The 20768-nt window shown below is 36.5% G+C and overlaps 2 non-coding genes across 2 annotated transcripts; both read left to right on the top strand.

The window, feature by feature from the left end:
* The first annotated feature begins 10657 nt into the window (after positions 1-10657).
* TRNAL-AAG (transfer RNA leucine (anticodon AAG)) lies at positions 10658-10738 on the top strand. The gene has a single exon. It is a non-coding gene; the product is annotated as a tRNA-Leu (tRNA).
* A 10-nt stretch (positions 10739-10748) lies between these two features.
* TRNAL-CAA (transfer RNA leucine (anticodon CAA)) lies at positions 10749-10832 on the top strand. The gene has a single exon. It is a non-coding gene; the product is annotated as a tRNA-Leu (tRNA).
* The last annotated feature ends 9936 nt before the right edge of the window (positions 10833-20768 follow it).

Genomic DNA, 20768 nt, shown 5'->3' with positions numbered 1-20768 from the left:
CCACTCATGGCAATAACAATCATGAGAAGATGCCTTGATGATTATCTTTTCCATGTTCCCGATTACATGGATACTAAAGATCCATATTGGTCAAATGACAATATAACTTGGGAAGAGCTCCACAATTTAAAAAATTGAATGGAATCGTAAAACCAATTAGTAGGAAGCATGGTATACACTTATTTCATCATGAATATATTGCAACTTTTACTTTAGTCGCTTCGTGGGTGGTGTATCACTCCACTATGTACTGTGTAAGTACTCTGGCCTGTTGGCCATGAGAATATTGCAGCTTTTACTTTAGTCTCTTTGTGGGTGGTGTATCACTCCACCATGTATTGTGTAAGTAATTTATCATATCGACCATGAGAATATTGCAGTTTTTACTTTAGTTGCTTCATGGGTGGCGTATCACTCCACTGTGTAAGCAATCTGGCCTGTCATCCATGGGTATATTTCAACTTTACTTTAAGTCATTTCAAGAGTCCTTTAGTTTGTCAACTATCAGAACAATTTATCTTTAAGGACATAGTCATTATGAGAAATTGTCTGAAACAATACTTGAAATTTGGAGGACTTCTCCAACTTCTGGTGAGGATTTACCCGCATTTTAAGGAATCTTTGGATATGATCTTTAAGGATAATCTCTGCGTACTTGAGAAATCAAGTCATATCCTCAAAATATTCCACTTTCTCCCTCTAAACTCTATAAATAAGGAGTTATATCATTCTACTCATTCAGAGTTATAGAGTCAAGTCTGAGTCTTCTAAAGCTCCCTCTATCTGAGCTTGATTGATTCTTATTTAGGGAAAGTGATAAGACTGCGCACACATATGAAAATTTGTGTGAGAACCTAAAGTGGCAGCTTCCATAGTAGTCTAGAGTATGTTATTTGGTTTTTCATCAAGTCTATAATTTTCTAAGTATTATTGAAGGAATGAAGTAATTTCTTGTATGCTGGCGAAGATTTGTCAAATTTCGAGTCTTGGGAGTCAAGTTGGTACCAGAGCCACACTTTGTCAACAACCTTCCAACTTCTATAATTAAGTAAGCACATCATTGTTGTTATGAAATATTTCAGTTTCTTATCCCATGCATAAATTCGAAGGAATTTCTCTATGATTAAATGACTGGTAGAATAACAGGGTTTATTTTTGGATGTGAGGAAATATTGTTTTTGTTTGTTTATGTCGAACATATGTGTTGTTAAGACCTTGAGGCCATTCCCTATTTAGTCTTTTGAATTTGTTAGAACTTTGTTAAAATATATCTTTGCCAGTATGGATCCATCTTTGGATCAAATAAATTATGTAGAAATTACTTCAGATGGTTCTACCATGACCTTAGTTTTAAAACGACAAGATTATAGTCTATCTACATTTCCTTCACACAAGAGTCTAATATCTATAAATGAACAAAACTTCACAAAATTACTGCCTATTAATCCAAGTCAAGTCTATAAGTTGAAGTGGTGGCATTATATTTCTCATTCTATCAGTAAGACACATTCAATAGATATTCCTTTATCTCCCTCAGATGATCCAGTTAATATAAACCTCCTAGATTGTGATATAATAGATTGGACCAAAAAACAAGGATTTTTGTATGTGCATATTGGAGCCATCAAATTTGGTTTAGGCCCTCTTGTTCGGCCATACTTTCCAGTCTCCTCTTTATGTTGTGTAATTGATACCAGACATAATAACTTCTCAAATGCACTAATAGGAGGGTTCTTTACACCTCTCAATGATGGATGAACTTTTGCTACTATCTTTCCTAAGTTCTTAGTAGCTTTAGATGATCCATACATCTATGATATGTTGAAATCCTATATTCTTCATGTTGGAATTTTTTATTTTTTTTCTAATTAATACTACCTAAGCACCCACAGGGGATTTGAACCGGTGACCTATCGCAAGGAGGCCTTAACAGTGCACCCATTCACCGTCAATCCAAAGCCCTGTGGGCTTCTTCATGTTGGATTTGATATGTCTATAAATTCCCATATAATCTGGTTAAAATCATTGATTATTGTTCAGTTTGGCAATAATACTCTTCCCCCTTTGCGAAAATTTGTCCAAACTACCTCTCGACTACACAACATGGTAGAAAAAGATAAATCCAGACAAGTCCAACCTCTGACCTTTGATTGAACCCACATCTAATACCCAACAACCTGGGAAGACAAGTCCTCAAACTTAAAAACCCAAATGCATACTCACATTAATAAGCCTAGAAAGCCAATACCCTTGTCTGCAATAACCATAACCCAATCTTTAAAAATCCCTGAGTTATGCCCCGCAACAAGTCAAATGTTGCATTCTTGTACATACAAAAGAAATCCTTCTAATTCTGTAGAGGAATCTCATAAAGGGACTCATAACAGATGAAGTAGAATAACTCAGCAAATTATCATAAAATATATATATATAATAATGAATGGAGGATGTTTTACAAAGTGAGAGGCTCAGGCTTAAATACAACCCAACATAGATCATGCCCTATGCCCTAATTAACTAATAGTTTTACATAATACTAATTTTTTTATATAACATTTCCTTCCTCCCAAAAAGATGCTTTGTCCTCAAAGCATATGTAATGACGGATGTTGTTGACGAAACACTTAGTCTCCCAAGAAGCTTCTTCTTTGGTAAGTCCTTCCACTTGATCAAGTATTCTTTGATTACCCATGATCGAAGCTTCTTTTCCCTCGTGGATATGATACCTTCTAGTTCTAAAATTACCCTTATTTCATCATCTAAGGATGGAAACGTTGTTTGTGTTGATTGATGGTCACCAAGTGCCCTTTTAAGGCAGGATACATGGAAGACGTTGTGGAAACGAATTTTATCTGGAAGGCTTAAACTATATCAAACTTGGTTGATCTTTTTGTTGATCTAATATGGTCCATAAAACTTTGGTGCCAATTTATTTTTTCCTTTTTTTTTTAAGGATAATTGTTTGTATGGTTGGAGCTTGACAGATACCCAATCTCCAACTTCAAATTCTCTCTCGGTTCTATTTTGGTTAGCTTGTTGTTTCATATGATTCCTTTCATTATTTAGATTTTCTTTTAGAGATTGGACGACTTTTTGGGTTTTTTCTAACTGGTTTTTAACAGTTGGCGGCTTTGTCTCAATGATATAAAAGTCCTTCCATTTCGGAGGTTTGTAACTGTACAAAGCTTGAAAGAGATTCATTTTCACTTATGTGTGGCAAGTGGAATTGTACCACCATTCGGCGAGATGTAACCACTGAGCCCACTTGTTTTGTTTGTTTGTGGCATAACAACGCAGGTAGGCTTCCACACATTTATTGGCAACCTCGGTTTTCCCATTTGTTTGAGGGTGGTAAGCGGAACTCATGTTGAGGTAGGTTCCTATATGATTGAAAAATTCCTTCCAAAAATTACCCTTAAATTTGGCATCTCTATTGCTCACAATAACCTTGGGAAATCCATGTAATTTGTAAAAAAAATTGCAAATTATTTCAACAATTTGTTTTGCTGAATCTGATTTCCTCATTGCAATAAAGTGAGCATACTTGGTGAGTCCATCGATTACTACAAGAATTTTACCCTTACCATCAGACACAGGTAAACCTTCAATAAAATCCATTGATATTTCCTCACATTTTTTATTCGGAATGTTTAAGGGATGAAGTCATCTGGGTGTCATAATATTTTCATTTTTATTTCTCTGACATTTATCACATTCGGCTACATATTTTTAAATATCATTACTCATTCCCTTCCAAAAGAAGGATTGGCATGCGATGTAATAGGTCTACATGTCCGGCTGACAATGAATCATGCGACTCTTTGAGAACCTTGGCTTTAAATTTGGAATTTGCATTCAGATAAATTCTTCCCTTGTACCATAGAATATCATTCTTCCATTCAAATTTTGAATTCTGAGGAAGATTATTGATTATAGCACTTGTTTTTGGATTTTTTGCATATTCACTTCGAATCTCATTAAGCCATTCGGGAATAACCACTGACACTGCGAGTAATGATGGTTCTTCGTCTCTCCTCGACAAGGCATCAACTACTACATTATCTTTCCCTTTCTTGTGTAATATATCCATGTCAAAGGCAACGATTTTTTCTATCCATTTTTGTTGTTCTGTAGATAGTGTTTTCTGCTAGAGAAGATGTTGAAGACTATTATGATCTGTTTGTATTAAGAACTTACTTCCCAAGAGATATTGTCTCCATTTGGCTAATGTGTGCATAATAGCAAGCATTTCCTTGTTGTATGTAGACTTGATATGTTCGTACTTATTGAGAAATTTTCTTTCGAACACGATTGGATGACCATCCTGCATTAGCTCTGATCCTATGCCAAAACCCGAAGCATCACATTCAATTACAAATGGTTTTGAGAAGTCTAGAGTTGCTAATATAGGGGCATTAACATAACTTCCTTCAAATATTCAAAACACTTTCTTGCTTCGTCATTCCATCGAAGTGAGTTCTTCTTTAGAAGGTTTGATAGGGGTGTTGTTATATGGGCATAGTTTTTAATAAATCTTTGATAATATCTGGTCAACCCTAAGAATCCTCTTAGCTTGGAGATATTAGCTGGTTTGGGCCACTCCCTTATAGCCTTGATCTTGTTAGGATCTACTTTAACTCCTTCTTTGTATATTATATGGTTGCGATATTCTACTTCTTCCTTCCCAAAGGTACATTTGGACTTCTTGGCATAGAACTGATGCTCTTCCAATAGTGTAAGAACTTTCTCCAAATGTTGTAGGTGCTCCTTCCAAGTTTTACTATAAACTAAAATGTCATTAAAAAACGCTAACACGAACTTCCTTAGATATGGACGGAATAAATCGTTCGTAGAGGCTTGGAATGTAGCTAGTGCATTGGTTAACCCAAAAGACATTACTTTAAATTCGTAGTGACCTTCATTTATTTAGAACACAGTTTTTGGTATGTCTTCCAACCTTATTCTGATTTGATAATACCGTGACCTTAAGTCCAATTTTGAGAAGTATTTAGTGCCATGTAGTTCATCCAACATTTCATCGATGAAGGGAATTGGGAACTTGTTTTTAATTGTTATTTTGTTTAGTCCTCGATAATCGATGCATAACCTAAATGATCCATCTTTTTTCTGCACCAATATAACTGGAGCAACATACAGACTTTTACTTTTTGAGATGATGCCACACTTTAAAAGATCTTGGATTAAACTCTCAATTTCCATTTTTTTATGATGTGGATATCGATACGGTTTGATGTTGACAAGGGTTTGATCCTGCTTTGACTTCTATTGTATGCTCGATTTCTCTATTAGGAGGCATTTTCACAAGCAGGTCTTGGAATACTTTTTCATGCTTCTGAATTAGCTCTTGTACTTCTGGTGCTTATTTGCTAATCAATTTTGAAGTTAACATTTCTAATTGGTGACATTGTACTACATAGGTTGGTTCTCCTCTTCGAATCATTTTCATCATTTGGGATGATGATACGATTTGATTCTTAGGTGCTTGGAATCCATATAACTTATATTTCTGCCCTTCCCATTTAAATTTTATAAACTGATTTTAATGGTTGGCAAAGTAAGTACCGAGGGTTTGTAACCATTGGATACCTAAGACCACATCTACTCCTCCTAATGGTATAGTGTAGAATGGAGATTCTAAATTAAAGTATTGAATATGCAATTTGACTTTATCGCATTTCTGTATCTTTTCAATCTTCTTACCGTCAGCTACCATCACCTTCATGTTGGGCATGGGAAATGTGAAAATGTTGAGTCTCTTTGCCATGGTTGAGTCCAAAAAATTATGGGTGCTACCGGTGTCGATGAGAACCATTAAATTGTTCTTCTTGATATGTCCTTTTAATTTTAATGTTTGGGGTTGTGATATACCTATCATAGCCGATAGTGACACTTGCGAAATACATTCGTTGTCTAGTTCTGGAGATAATTCTGGGGCATCTTCGATTTCTTCTACGTCTGATTCATCACTGTCTGAGTCATTAGTTGCTTCACAACTATATAGATTCTTGGGCTCTTTTCTTTTAGCACACCTATGTTTAGGGTCCCATTTCTCGCCACAACGTTTTCATTTGCCCCCTTTCATCCTTTGCATTTCCACGCTATATTTTTCTCCTTCATGAAGATTTGGTGGAACATATTTTGTGTTTTCTATATTTGCAGATTGGGGAAATATTCGTCTCGAATATACTTTTTCAGCCTTTGACCACAACATCTTTTCAAATTTCTTTTCAGCAACTTTTTCTTTTTGTCTTGCTACTTCTATCGATGTAATGTCATGAAGCTCAAGTTCTGCTCATAGATGGGTTTTAAGTCTGGCAGTGTACGATTGGATTAGACGAGTTTCTAATAATCCTGGTACTCGTGTTGCTAAAGTCTCCCATTCTCGAGTGTATTCATCCACATCTCCTTTTTGTCGTAATCTGGTGGGTGTTGAGAATAACTCTTCTTCCTTTACACCTTGGAACCTTTTAAAGAACGCATCTTTAAATTTCCTCCAATTGATAGTAAGTGTCATCTCCTTCCACCAGATATACCAATTATATGCTCCGCCTTCCATTTTCATGGAAGCATGCCTGATCTTTTTGTCATCATTGTCAATATCGTAAATCTCGAAATATTCTTCTGCTTTATTGAGCCAAGCAACACGGAATTTTTCATTATCGTCGAATTTGGGTAGCTCGATTTTTTCTCTTCGTTGATATGTCGCTAAAGATGGAGCGAAAAAGGGGCATTGATTTGAAAAAGACATATTGGTGAATGGATTCCAAAGCTTCTTATTTTGAAAGTTCGTGTTACTATTTTCATGATCAATCGTAGAAGATGTCTTCATAGATTCAGGTTTCTCATGTTTGTTTGATGATTTTGGCGAATCTGGAGAATTGAGATGTTGAGTAGCATCATTATTCTAGGGCATTTGATTGGGTGCAATCTTCATGCTGGTATAAATACAACCCAACATCACCATAGCTTGATCCACCTTAACTGAAAGGTCTACCTGATCCTTTTTAAATTCATTCTTTTTCTCCTTGAGCTGACCCTTTATTCCATTTGTTGTGTCTTGTAGTGTCTCGATTTTGTCGCCATGTTCGGTCACCTTAGCCTCAAGTTCTATCAATTTTTTATTGAATCTTCCATCGACATTAATGCAACCATTGCTCTAGTATGTGGCGAAGTATACTTATCCAACGTGATTTTTCATTTTTATTTATTTATTTATTTTTTACTTTTATTTTTAAATTGCCTAATTTTTTTTAAATAATAATTTTTTTAATAATTAATATATATAATTAAATATTAATTATATTATATAGTTATTAAATATTAATTAATTATATAATTTTAAATTATATGACTAATTAATAATTAATACTATAATAACTATACACATATATTAATGACAAGATTAAAAGAGTTCAAAGGTCCACTGTGGTCAAGGGATGGAACACTTGGCTGTTTGGCAGTGATTGAGAATGATGGTCTGCGTAAAAACCGTCGCAGAGGTATCAGTTTTCACAAAAAATGACAGAGGAAATAAAAGGCGTAGGGCATGGAATGTTGGCAACGAACAACGGTGGGACGGTTGTGGTAGGGGGATCAGGTGGCGTAAGAGCGGACGGGCGTGGAAGAGATGTGGATGTGGAGTATAAGACGACAAGGGCATAGGACTGTCGAGGTGTGACAGTCGGAAGAGATGATGGGAATTCTCGGGTGACGATGAGAGGGATAGGTGATGGATGCACCGAGAGTGATGAATGCCAGGGAGACGGAAACACTGACAAGACAAGGGTGGTGACAGGGTTACAATGACAGATGATGTTCTATGCAGTGGACGCCTTGGTGTAGCGATTTTTCTGGAAGAACGAACTCACTCTGATACCAAATGAAGTAGAATAACTCAACAATTTATCATACATTCATTACTAATATATATATATATATATATAGAGTAATGAATGTAGGATGTTTTACAAAGTGAGAGGCTTGAGCTTAAATACAACCCTACCTGCCTCTTGGTGAATGGGCATGATCTTTGATCATGCCTGATGCCCTAATTAACTAATAGTTTTAGAGAATACTAATTTTTTTATATAACAATAGATGTCCTATCTTCCAAGAAAAACTTAATAATCTCCAAGGAAAGAGATCTATAACAAATTCCTCTCCTTCATTCTAGTTGGTCATGATGTCTTTTCCAAGAGAAGAAATTCCCTAGTGGAGAAGAGTAATATTTATAGGTAAGAAACTTTCCAACTGTCCCTTTCAAATAGTTTGTTGATGATTTGAAATGGAAAAGAGAATATCTTCTAGTAAGATCTTCATCATTAGGAGAGTCAATGTCAGATGAATGCAAGCTATTAAGTTTCTCAAATCTACAAGCTTCACTGACAGGACAAAATATAGATGATTTGCACAAAGACTTGTTGCAAATCAAACAAGATGCATAATCTTTGAAGAAAGAAATAAAAGATATGACAGATAAAATTGACATATTGTCCCATGTCCATATAGACACCACAGTTTTAAGAACATCTTTGAAAAAAGTTGAATCCAGGCTAGATTTGCTAGACTCTTTGTTAGAAAAAATAAATGAAGTAAAAAGGGCAGTAAGAAGGCCAGAAAAGAACCCTTACATTTCTCATAAGGATATCCTCCGATATGAGACAAAGCACAGTAGTAGTAAACACAAGAAAAACAACTCTATGGGACTATTTCAGGTCTAAGATAACAGACCTGAATGAGACATTGGAGAGATAGAAGATATGCCAGCAAGGGTAAGGAAAAAAGTGTTTGTCATGAGAAATTGGCCACATCTTTTACAACTACAAGTTAAAGAAAACTGTCCGAAAGAAATGTCCATAAAAAATGAGCCAGAATTTGATACGACAATGCTAACAACATCCTCTTCTCGCCCTAAAGAATTATCATCTTTAGGAATTGATACGACCAATAGAATTATCTCAGCCATGCCTGAACATTCGGTCATCAATTTTGGTTGTCAGACTACAGAAGAAATAAGGTTTGTTATCCAATTGTTAATAAATTGGGTCACTGCTAAAAAGGCAGAAGATGCATCAATCACCCCAAGATATGTGGCCACACATCTGGTAAAATGTTTTACAGGACTTGCAACTGATTGGTGGCGTTGGTTTCCATAAAGGATTAAAGATGAAATGATGAATGATCCCAAGGCAGATGAAGTAATACTACAAGCATGGATTGCACAATTTCATGGCCTTGAGACAGACGTAGATCATGAGCATCTTGCATCCTTATACATTGAATCAAAGGTTTTGTAATCTTGCTTATCATGATCAATACATTGTGATGTTCTCCTTAAGAGTGAAGAGGAGTGGGCAAGATCTTTCCTTTTGTTATCCATATTTATTTTAAGTTAATGTTGTACATATAATGATTGTAATTTTCCTTCTTTTCTTGAAAGATAATGGATTATACTCAAATTGAATTTAATCATATTAAATGCAAAATATGACTATGAGAGTGCATTAAGAAGCTTTAACAAACCTGAATTAACATGACAATCATAAAATTGATATAATAAGCATAAAATATAACAACAATTACTGCCATAATAATGAAATATACCATAATCAACACAATCTTTATAATCATACAAATAATTAAAAAACTAAAAACTACCTAACTTGAGAAAAAAAACAAAAATAAAAAACAAAATTACAATGAAAAATCAAAATTATAATTTGAAAAACCCTTTAAAAAAAAAAAAAAATAGTTAACTCACAAAAATAAGCTCATTAACCCTTAAAAATAATACTTCTTAAACATGAAACACCTATATGAAAAATAACAAGATTAAGAAAAACTTTCCCATCATAGACAAATAATATTAGAACCTTAATATTAGAGCTCACCAAAAACAAAAATCTTATCAACAATAGATAATAAATGTGAGATACATTATGGATAAATATTATAACATTAATATTAAAGCTAACCGAAAACAAAAATGTTAGAAACAATAGATATTGGAGAGACCAGCAAACAGAGAACAACCTAGAAGCAAATTGTGTGTCTGTGAATAAGTCACCATCTAAAATTAATAAAAATCCGATAATCAATGATGACATTGTATCTTTCACGATTTCAATGAGTTCTACGATGACATTGGGTACTCAACAACACGATAGGCTATCATCAATTCTGATCATATTTAGAGAAAATTTGGCAAAGATTTTTGTAAATTCAAGTTATAATTGTTAAACTTCAAAATTTTAGGTGTCCTAGACGTTTTTGATGGTGTTGAATCCATTTCCACCATCAAAAACACAATTCAAACGCTGCATCTACAAGATTTTTTGAAATTTTTTTGTCCAAATTCTGACCACTTTTGACCGTCCGATCAATTCCGTGTCTCTTATTAAAACCCTAATTTTAAATCAATCTCCATTTCAATACGATGTCGATGTGATGGTGAAGATTGAATTTTGTTGGATTTTCCTCCCTTTTCTTTGCTCTCCCATTATGCGCATCGGAAAGACCATTGCCATCCTCAATTTTCTCATCGTCGTGTTTTGGAATATGGAGGTGCGTCATATTGTTGGGCTGGGTCCGTTGTCACTCCGATCCAGTAATCGTTACCACCAATTATGAAACAGCAGTTGAGATGGCCGAGTTGGTCTAAGGCGCCAGATTAAGGTTCTGGTCCGAAAGGGCGTGGGTTCAAATTCCACTCTCAACATAAATCTGATGTCAGAATGGCCGAGTGGTCTAAGGCGCCAGACTCAAGTTCTGGTCCTCGATTGAGGGCGTGGGTTCAAATCCCACTTCTGACACACTCCTCTTTTCACTGATTTCACTTTTTGGAATGCCACCGACTGATTTCACTTTTTGGAATGCCACCGAACGGCGTGGGTTCAAATCCCACTTCTGACACACTTTCCTCTTTTTACTGATTTCACTTTTTGGAATGCCACCGAACTCCTCATTCTGTTTGGCGAATTCAATTCTCCGAATTCCTCATTCTGTTTGGCGAATTCAATTCTCCGAATTCCTCATTCTCTTTGGTGAATTCCTCATTCTCTTCACACTAATGCCTTCCTCATTCTGTTCACACTTTCCTCTTTTACTGAGTTCACTTCTTGGAATGCCACCGAACTCCTCATTCTGTTTCCTCATTCTGTTCACACTTTCCTCTTTTACTGAGTTCACTTCTTGGAATGCCACCGAACTCCTCATTCTGTTTGGAGAGTTCAATTTTCCGAACTCCTCATTCTGTTTGGTGAATTCCAACTCACTTCTTGGTATTCCGCCGAACTCCTCATTCTGTTTGGTGAACTCCAACTCACTTCTTGGTATTCCACCGAACTCCTCATTCTGTTTGGTGAATTCCAACTCACTTCTTGGAATTCCACTGAACTTCTCATTCTGTTCGGAGAGTTCAGTTTTCCGAATTCTGTTCGGAGAGTTCAATTCTCCTAATTCCTCATTCTGTTTGGTGAATGCGACTCCTCATTCTGTTCGGTGAATGCGACTCCTCATTCTGTTCGGTGAATGCAAGAGGTCATTCTGTTCGGAGAGTTCAACTCTCCGAACTCCTCATTATGTTTGGTGAATTCCTCATTCTGTTCGGTGAATGCAAGAGGTCCCGAGTTCAATTTTCTATCATTGATGTAGTAATATTTGCCTGCTCCCGAGTTCAATTCTCGGAATACCCATACGCAATTATAAGAATGTCCTTACACTTAGGATGCGAGAAGTCCCTAGTTCAATTCTCGGAATGCCCCTAAGCAATGTTCAATTCTCGGAATGCCCCTAAGCAATTGTCGGAATGCCTCCTCTATGTTTAGGGTGCGAGAGGTCCCGAGTTTAATTCTCGGAATACCCTTGAGCAATTTTCGGAATGCCCTGTGCTTGATGTGCGAGAATCCGAGTTCAAATCTCGGAATGCCCCATGCCATGCATCATTGATGTAGTAATATTTGCCTTCTTAATTGCATGTATCATTGTTTCTGTGATATTTGCCTTCTTAAATCTTCTTTGTTTTTCTTTACTCGATATTCATTCATGCTCTCTCAGGGAAAGATCAATAAATATCACAGGATAATAGGATAATTCAATTAAGAAATGAAAAAATTCAGATGATCAAAGACGCCGGTGGTAACAGCAATCGTACAAAATCATGGAGTTTTTCTCTTCGGAAATCAGCGTCTTGGGTTATGGAAAAACAAATAACCAAGTTCAATCTGCATTAGAATTTCAGAATGGAGTGTTTAACGAGGTGGAGGAATTGCCCGGAAGGCTAAAAGTGGCCTGAATCTTCAAATTTTTTTGTAGAGGTAGTGTTGCATAGACAATGTTCGAATAGTCTCTTTGATGATGCAAATGGATTCAGCATGATCAAAAACGTTTAAAACAACTAAAATTTTGAAATTTAACAACTATAACTTGGATTTACAAAAATCCTTACAAGATTTTCTCTAAATATAACCGGAATTTCCATAACTTTCCATAACTTTCCAGAGAATTCCTCCAACTAATTAAACTAGGGCTTTTAAATAACAAGTCTCACATGGCGACAATATTGGGATAAGGGTCTCGTATCGAAATTAGGATTTATAGCACACTCGATACACTTGATTGGGATATTTTTTATTGGAGTATTATGGATGGGGAGGGGACAATCAAAACTGCTCAACATCTTGAACATATACGCACCCTACAAGAACAGGTCATCCTTTTGGGATTTGGTATTTTCTTCTGGGATTCTTGACATTGAATCATTGCTGATCGCCGGTGATTTTAACGCTACTCTGAATTCAGATGAATGCTGGGGCAACTGTAGAAAAAATGACGCCATTGCTGACAGGCTCCGCTCAGAGTTTCTGTACAAGAACTTAATCGATGTCATTCCATGTAAAATGTCCCCTACATGGGAGAATGGCAGAACTGGATCAGCTTTTATTGCCAAGAGGCTTGATCGCTTCATTATTAATGCAAGTATCGTTGCTGAACGGGGTATGCCTGCTGCAAGAACTGGAGATGACCACACATCGGATCACCGCCCCATTTTTCTTGATTGGCTGGAACCTCATCATAGGATGGGCTATTCCTTCAAATTCAACAGGGTCTACTTGTCGGATGATTCCTTCAATGAAGCCATAAAAAAGAAATGGAATGAACTAAAACAGTCCGAGGCGCTATCTCTTTCCTCTTTCCGCGAAAAGATTCAGTCCTTAAGGGAAGTGGCTAAGGACTGGACGATTACATAGAAGATAAAGGATAAACAAGAGCTTGCGGCCATTAAAAAGGAAATAAACACCCTCTCTGATACAGTAAATTTCGACTGCCTATCATTTGAACAGCAAAATCTATTCAGAACAATGGAGAAAAGGAAACAAGAATTATTACAAAAGGAGGAGTCTTCCTGGAGACTCAAAAGCAGGGCGTTGTGGCTCAAGGAGGGCGACCGTAATACCAAGTTTTTCCATCATTTTGCAAACGCAAGGAGGAGCAAAAATTCTATATGGAGAATCCAAGACGGCAACGGGGGTTTTCTACATTCTCAGCACGAAATTTCGATGGAAGCTACGAGTCATTTTCAGAATCAATACAAGCGGAGGGTGACTGACATATCTGATGTCTTCTGGGCGATCGACCAAGTACCTCTTATGTTTGATGATGAGGCCAATTCTCAATTTTTTAAGCCCATCTCCGAAGAGGAACTTCAAGACGCGATCAAGAAATTCAAAAAGGACAAATGTCCTGGACCAGATGGCTGGTTGATTGAGTTCTTCTCGCATTTTTATGACATGTTCAAAGAAGATTTATTGGGGATGGTGGATGCCACTCGTATTTCTGGGCACATTAACAGTGCTTTCACTGCGACTTTCATTGCTCTGATTCCCAAAAAGGAAAGCTCTGAGTCCTTTGCAGACTTCAGGCCCATCGCATTATGCAACATCCTTTTCAAAATTATATCAAAAATAATTGCTGAAAGATTGAAACCTGTTCTTAATATCTACATCTCCAAGGATCAACATGCTTTTTTATCTGGGAGGAACATACTTGATGCTGTTGCCCTGGCACAGGAGTGTCTATTTTCTGTCTCATCCAAAAACACTGATGCTGCCTTTCTTAAGATTGATCTGGAAAAGGCTTACGATTGTGTTGACTGGGGATTTCTCAGGATTCTTCTTGCAAAAATCGGGCTGAGGACGCAAGGAATCAATTGGGTGATGGCATGTGTCGAAAATGTGTCATACTCTGTTATCATCAACGGCATCCCGTCATCCTTTTTCCAGGCAGAGAGAGGGCTACGCCAGGGCTGCGCCAGGGCTGCCCTCTATCCCCCCTTCTTTTTATACTTGTCATGAATTCACTTAGTCTTAGATAAACAAAGCCGTTGCTGACAAGCGATGCCTCCCGGTCAAGATCTGTAAGAATATCTCTCTTTCTCACAACCTTTTTGTTGATGACATTCTTGTCTGTGCCATGCTCCAAAAATCTAGCTGGCTCTGTCTCTACGAGATCTTCCGAAAGTTTCAGTCAGCAACGGGGTTGGTCATCAACAAGATCAAATCTATGTTGTATCACAACGACACTCAACAGGAGTTGGCTCAATGGATTGCGGTGACATTTGGCATTAATATGGCGCCCATAATGGAGGGTTTTGGATATTTGGGGTTCCGTCTAAAACCTAAAGGGAACAGGCAACGGGACTGGCTATGGCTCGTGGACCAATTCTATAACAAGATCTCTAGCTGGGAAATGCGGTTCCTTTCACTAGGACGCAGGGTCATCCTTGTACAAACAGTTTTATCTCATCTTGTTGTCTATTGGGCGCATCTTTACTTCCTCCCGGCCTCCATTATCAGAAAAATTGTGGCCTTGTCTGCTAATTTTCTTTGGGGTGGAAGATCCCACCTATCAAAGATTCATTTGGTTAAAATGGCATCCATCACGAGACCGAAGCGAGACGGTGGTTGGGGTTTACTTCATATGAAGACATTCGGTATGGCCCTCCTTTGTAAGACTTTGCACAGAGGCATCTTCGGCAATGGCATATGGAGTACAATCATCAAGCAAAAATATTTGAAAGACAGGCCGATTGCATATTGGTACAGGAGACAGACCCTCGGCTCAAAAAGAGGGTCCGCCATATGGCGCAGCGTTAGAAAGATTCAACCGCTCTTTATGTCCTTTCTAAAATGGTCCTTTCATTCTGGTTCTGGCATCCTGCTTGGTATCGACCCCACTGTTCATGGTCTAGAATCCTCGCTCTCCCCCGAGCTCATTGCTTTTCTCCACTCGAAGGGGTTTTTTCCCGGGGACAAAGTGATCTGCTCCTGGTCCTCTTCGACGCCGATCTGGAAGGATGGCGAAGCTCTCGGATTGCCCCTTCCTCTGCGGCCCTCATGGTCTGCTGCCACTCATTGTTTCGAAAGGAAAGGCATTTCCCAATCTGGTCTTAAAGATGAGTTAGTTTGGTCGATGGGGATCGCCAACCAGTTCGCGCGTGTCAAAGATATATATGAATCTGTCTCCTCATCTCTCCCGGCGCTGCCCGGCCCCCTTTTTCCTTACAAATTATGGAAATCCATTGTTCAGATCAAAGTTGTTTTATTCTCCTGGCTGGTTTTCTATAACAGGAACCTGACATGGGAGGTTCTCCAAAGAAAAGGCTGGTCGGGCCCCGGAAGATGCTGCATGTGCTGCCAAGCGCTCGAGACAAACTTCCATATGTTTTTTCAATGCCCGGCTACGACCCAAATTTGGTTTGAACTCTCCTCTTCATATGGTTTTCCTCTACAGATTTTCTCTTCTGTTCTGGATGCATTCAGATGGTGGTCGGATCAGCGGCCTGCATGGAGATCCTTATTCATTTTCACGTGCTGGACCTTGTGGAAATGGCGGAACGCTTGCATCTTCCAGGAATACAGGGCTCCTCTCTCCTCCACTCTGATCCTTATATCTGCTATGATTGACCCATCCTGATCCTGCTGTTTATTTTCTATCGCCTTTTTGCTCTATGTCCATTCTCTTCTAGATTGCTTCTCTATGTTCAATGTTATGGTACAGGTTGATCTATGCTTCTTTCTTGGATCATATCGGTTCGTCTTCCTTCGATCTGCCTATCGGCCAACATATGATGTCTTATGTATGTTTTCATGTCGATTTGCGCTTCTCGGTCATCTTCATATGCTGTTTTTGGCCTGCCTGTTGGTCATCTTCTCATGGCCTATATGTAATGTTTTACTCTCCTGCTCTTATCCTATTGGCCTGTCTTGATGGCTAGCCTCATATGTTATTTGTATTCGCTCATTATATTCCTGAATATAATATCATCATGTTTTTTTCCTCTGAAAAAAAAGGGTAGTGGTGATCTACAGATTTGTGTAATGTTTAGGTATATAATTTGATTGGGGTATTTTTGATTGGAGTCTTATGGATGGGAGGGTAGTGGTTATCTACAGATTTGTGTAATATTTACGTATATAATTTGATTTAGGTATTTTTGATTGGAGTTTTATGGATGGGAGGGTAGTGGTGATCTATAGATTTGTGTAATGTTTAGATGAAATTATATAAAAATAAAATAAAAATAATTAATTAATAATTAAAATATTTGGATTCTATTGTTGAATTGAGACTTCTGTAATCTATATTAGGTTTACAAGAGATTTTTCGGCGTAAATCACAAGATCTATCATTTGTCGATGCGTTTCAAACCAACTAGTGTGGTTCATCATCAGGGCAAGTTGAAGAACCAGATCTAGCGTTGCATGTTAAATAGCTTGCGCAGAGCCTCCAACAGCTAACTAGGCCAACGGCTAAATTGGACTAGGGACCTTACCTCTAAAATAAATAATTTAATTTAATTGGAAGTTATAATAAGGGACCTTACCTCTAAATAAATATATAAATAATTTAATTTAATTGGTTGTTAATTTAATAGTTAGTTAAAAAGTATTAACTATTTAATAAATACATAGAAAATATAAATATTAGAATAAAACATATAATTAACTATTTATATATTGGAATAAATGTTTGGATTCTATTAAATTATATAAAAAAAATAATTAAATTAAATTAATAGTTAAATTAGTTTAGATTAATTTTAATTTTAAATTTATGAAATATTTAGAGGGATCAATTTTTTTGAGGTGTAAATTTTTACTCAAGTTTTATTTAAAAAAATGTTTGCACTTTAGAGAGATTTGATCTTATTCGACACTTGATAAATCCAAAGTTAAGATGGATCTAGGTTGGTGTATAATCTTCATAGAGCTTTGTTTTAATCCGTTGTTGTCAGTTTACATAGAGCATGAGTTTTGTCCAATCTATACAATCTCATCAATTTGGTGACAAACTAATATTTGTTTCACTATCTTTTAATGAGCGTAATGCAACATTTATGGAAGGAATGATAGATTCCATGGGATTATGACATATGGTGCGTAATAAAGTTTGAATGGTTTGTACGAGGAACGAAAGGAGCATATATCCCCCTAGAACAACTAGGAATAGAAAGTTATAGCATTGTCTACTGGGGCGACAAATTTGCCCAGAGAGTAAAAAGTCACTTGAATCCATCCATATTTTTCTCAAAAAAATTGATAGTCCAAGTGCTTGAATCTTATTTTTGATGGTGGAAATGGATTCGACACCATCAAAAACCCTTGGGACACCCAAAAAATTGAAACTTGACAGCTATAACCCGAAATTCTCAAAATTTCTACTAGATTTTAGCAAAATCTTGTCGGCATTTCCTTTGTTTTCTAGGAAAATTTTAAGCCTAGTTAGACTACGCAAAAAGTTATTAGAGCTACTCAAAACCATCAAGCTGAAGTTTTTTAGGATGTAAAAGTTGATTCTATTTATATGTAAATAACAACGGTTTTAGTGTGATAAAAAGGGTGATGTTTTGAGCCTAAAGTAGAAGGGGCATATTAGATTATTATTGTTGAGATGGAAACATCATATAAGGAAATGGAATGGATTTTGACTCAATTAGTTGGGAAAAAGTTTATAATGTAATTGCAGAGGTTTGTTGTTTACATGAAAAAAAACGTAAATATTTCATTAGGATTAAATCATGTCAAATGAGATATCATGCCAATTGTTTAAATGGAAAGAGGGCCAAGGGATTTCATATATCATCATGCTTAGTTTTCACTTTACCTTTATAAATCCCTTAAAAAATTGATACCCCAAGGTGAATAAGGTTAGAGGTAGTCTTAGTACAAATGGTGCTTGGTTCTTTGGAGGCACAAGGTCCCATTTCAATTTTATAAAATTTAAGATGCTTTTGTAGGATGGTTTAGAAAAATGATGATAGGTCGTGCACTTGATTGTTTGAAAAAGAGTGCTAGGGATTTTAATTGGTAGGAATGATTGAGTATTTCTACAAATAATAATATGCCTATATTAGGATGTAAGCCTTTTGAGGAAAAACTTTACTATGTAATCCTTGTTATGGAACCATGTAGGCAATATTCAAATGTTATGATTTCCTCCATCATAAGAAGTGAAGCAACTCTTCATTGTGCCCTTTAAATTTGTGGGAGCAAGTTTGTTTAGGACCATTTCTTTGTGATAGAAACATGTAGGCAATATTCAAATGCCATTATTGCCTTCATCATAAGAAGTGAAACAACTCCTCACTATGCCTTTTAAATTTGTGGGAGAAATTGTGAAAGATTTTTGGCACTTATCTAAGATGGCTCTTGGATTAGACACTTTCAACCTAATGGAAGCAAAAGCTATCCTAGGGTATGATCTAGATAAGGTATTCAAGGCTTGGTGATTTCTAGTAGTTATAATAGTAGTATCCATGATTTGAGTTACCTAAGAAGGGAGTACGAAATAAGGAAGACATTGGTATTGAAGATGAGGATGTTGAAGAAACACTTACATCTAACCCTAGTCCCATTAGTAAACTAAGTGGCCTAGATCCTCATGAATATACTCATACCATGGTGAGTTTAAATGCCTGACCAAACCAAAGGAAAAAAGGATGAAAATCCTTCTTGACAATAAAAAAAATATAAGGATACTAGTGAGCATCCCATTGCTTGGGTGAAAAGGGGTAAATTGAGAGACAATTCTCGAAGGGGAGGAGTGGTTAATTTTACTAAGAATGCTTTCAATTCAACCGAGAAGGATATTGTTGCTTATGGTGAGTTTAAATGCCTGACCAAACCAAAGGAGAAATGGATGAAAATCCTTCTTGACAATAAAAAAAATATAAGGATACTAGTGAGCATCCCATTGCTTGGGTGAAAAGGGGTAAATTGAGAGACAATTCTCGAAGGGGAGGAGTGGTTAATTTTACTAAGAATGCTTTCAATTTGACCGAGAAGAGTATTGTTGCTTAGAGGTGGCAGTAGGAAAATCTATGCAAGAGATTTGGAGAAGATGGTGGCAGTGAAGACCTTAAGAAATATAAAAGCGATATTGAACATGCAATCCCTTCTCACTTGGAGTGGAAGAGGTTAGGAAGTGATGATACAGTAGTATCATCCAAGAGAGGTGTTGAAGATCAAATAAACATTATTAATGATATAGATGTTGTTAATGATTTAACAAAATTCCCTAAATGGATGATGCTTCATTTCAAATGTAACAAACTACTAGAAAATGTAATGAGATTTTCCTATTTTGGAAGATGTCTCTATTACTTTACATCATCAAATAGACCAATAGATATTTCAAATATTCAGGGAGAAGAAAAAAGGAAAGACACTTTTAGAAGAATAAAATGTTATCTTTGATTCAAAGGCATCTAGAACAATGAAAATACATGAAGCCATGGGAAAAAAATCTAGAACATGTCGTTAGTGAGCAAGAGGAAGAACTTGAGAGGTTAAGAAGAGGGTTGTAGAATTGGAATTTGTTTTGAATCCCAAACCCCTATTTACTGCATCCTCTTAGTGTTAGGCACCTGAGGAAATCTATGAAGGCTCTTCAAAAAGAACTACTAAGGTGAGGGTGGCCCAGTTATTATTATTCAAAGTAAGTAAAATTATGGCAGGCGATGTGGAGGATGCAATGGTTCTTTTATTTGATTTGTAGGAAGCAATCAATAAAGCTTCTACTCTAGCTAGAAAAACACTTGCCCTTAAATAATCCCTAAATAATAAACTAAAATAGGATGCAAGTCCATGATAATTTTGTAGAAACATTTATTAGATATCTAAAGACTATGAATGATTAGAGGAAGTTGAAATTAAATATACGTTTTGATAACAAATCAACGGAAATAAGAAAATGTGGGATGGAAAATTCCTCAGACTCTATCTAATAATTGAATATTGTGACGATATTGAGTGTATAATGTCTTAATATTCTTCAATGAAATCAAGAGTATGAAAGGTTTGGAAGGAATACTGCTTGTCTGAGATACAAAAATATGTACAAAGGAAGATTTTGAAACCACATCAGGGTTAGCCCAACCTTCTTCGGGAGTAGAATTTGATAGCATTATACATTTCTTTGAAGGTGATATTATGAAATGGGTAATAGGTTTGAAGTTGATAATGCAAAAGCAACCTCAACTACTGCATATCAAATTGGAATCCTCCAAGGACTAGAGAATGTAATATCTACACTAAACGTAAGAAAGAAAGTCATGATAAGTCCCTTGCATGAGTAAATGAGCACTAGGTTAATTAAACATTATTTTGGTTGCTAGGGTCAATTGATTCCAAATCAGTAGTGGAAGTTAGTGTTACACATACTTCCAACTTGTCAAACAAAATGCATAA

Source organism: Pinus tabuliformis, chromosome Q (assembly GCF_031772625.1).
Source record: "Pinus tabuliformis cultivar Carrire ecotype Pingquan chromosome Q, CPIR1, whole genome shotgun sequence".
Classification (NCBI taxonomy): domain Eukaryota; kingdom Viridiplantae; phylum Streptophyta; class Pinopsida; order Pinales; family Pinaceae; genus Pinus; species Pinus tabuliformis.
The sequence above is the reverse complement of the archived record's forward strand: the minus strand, read 5'-3'. Positions and strand labels throughout refer to the sequence as shown.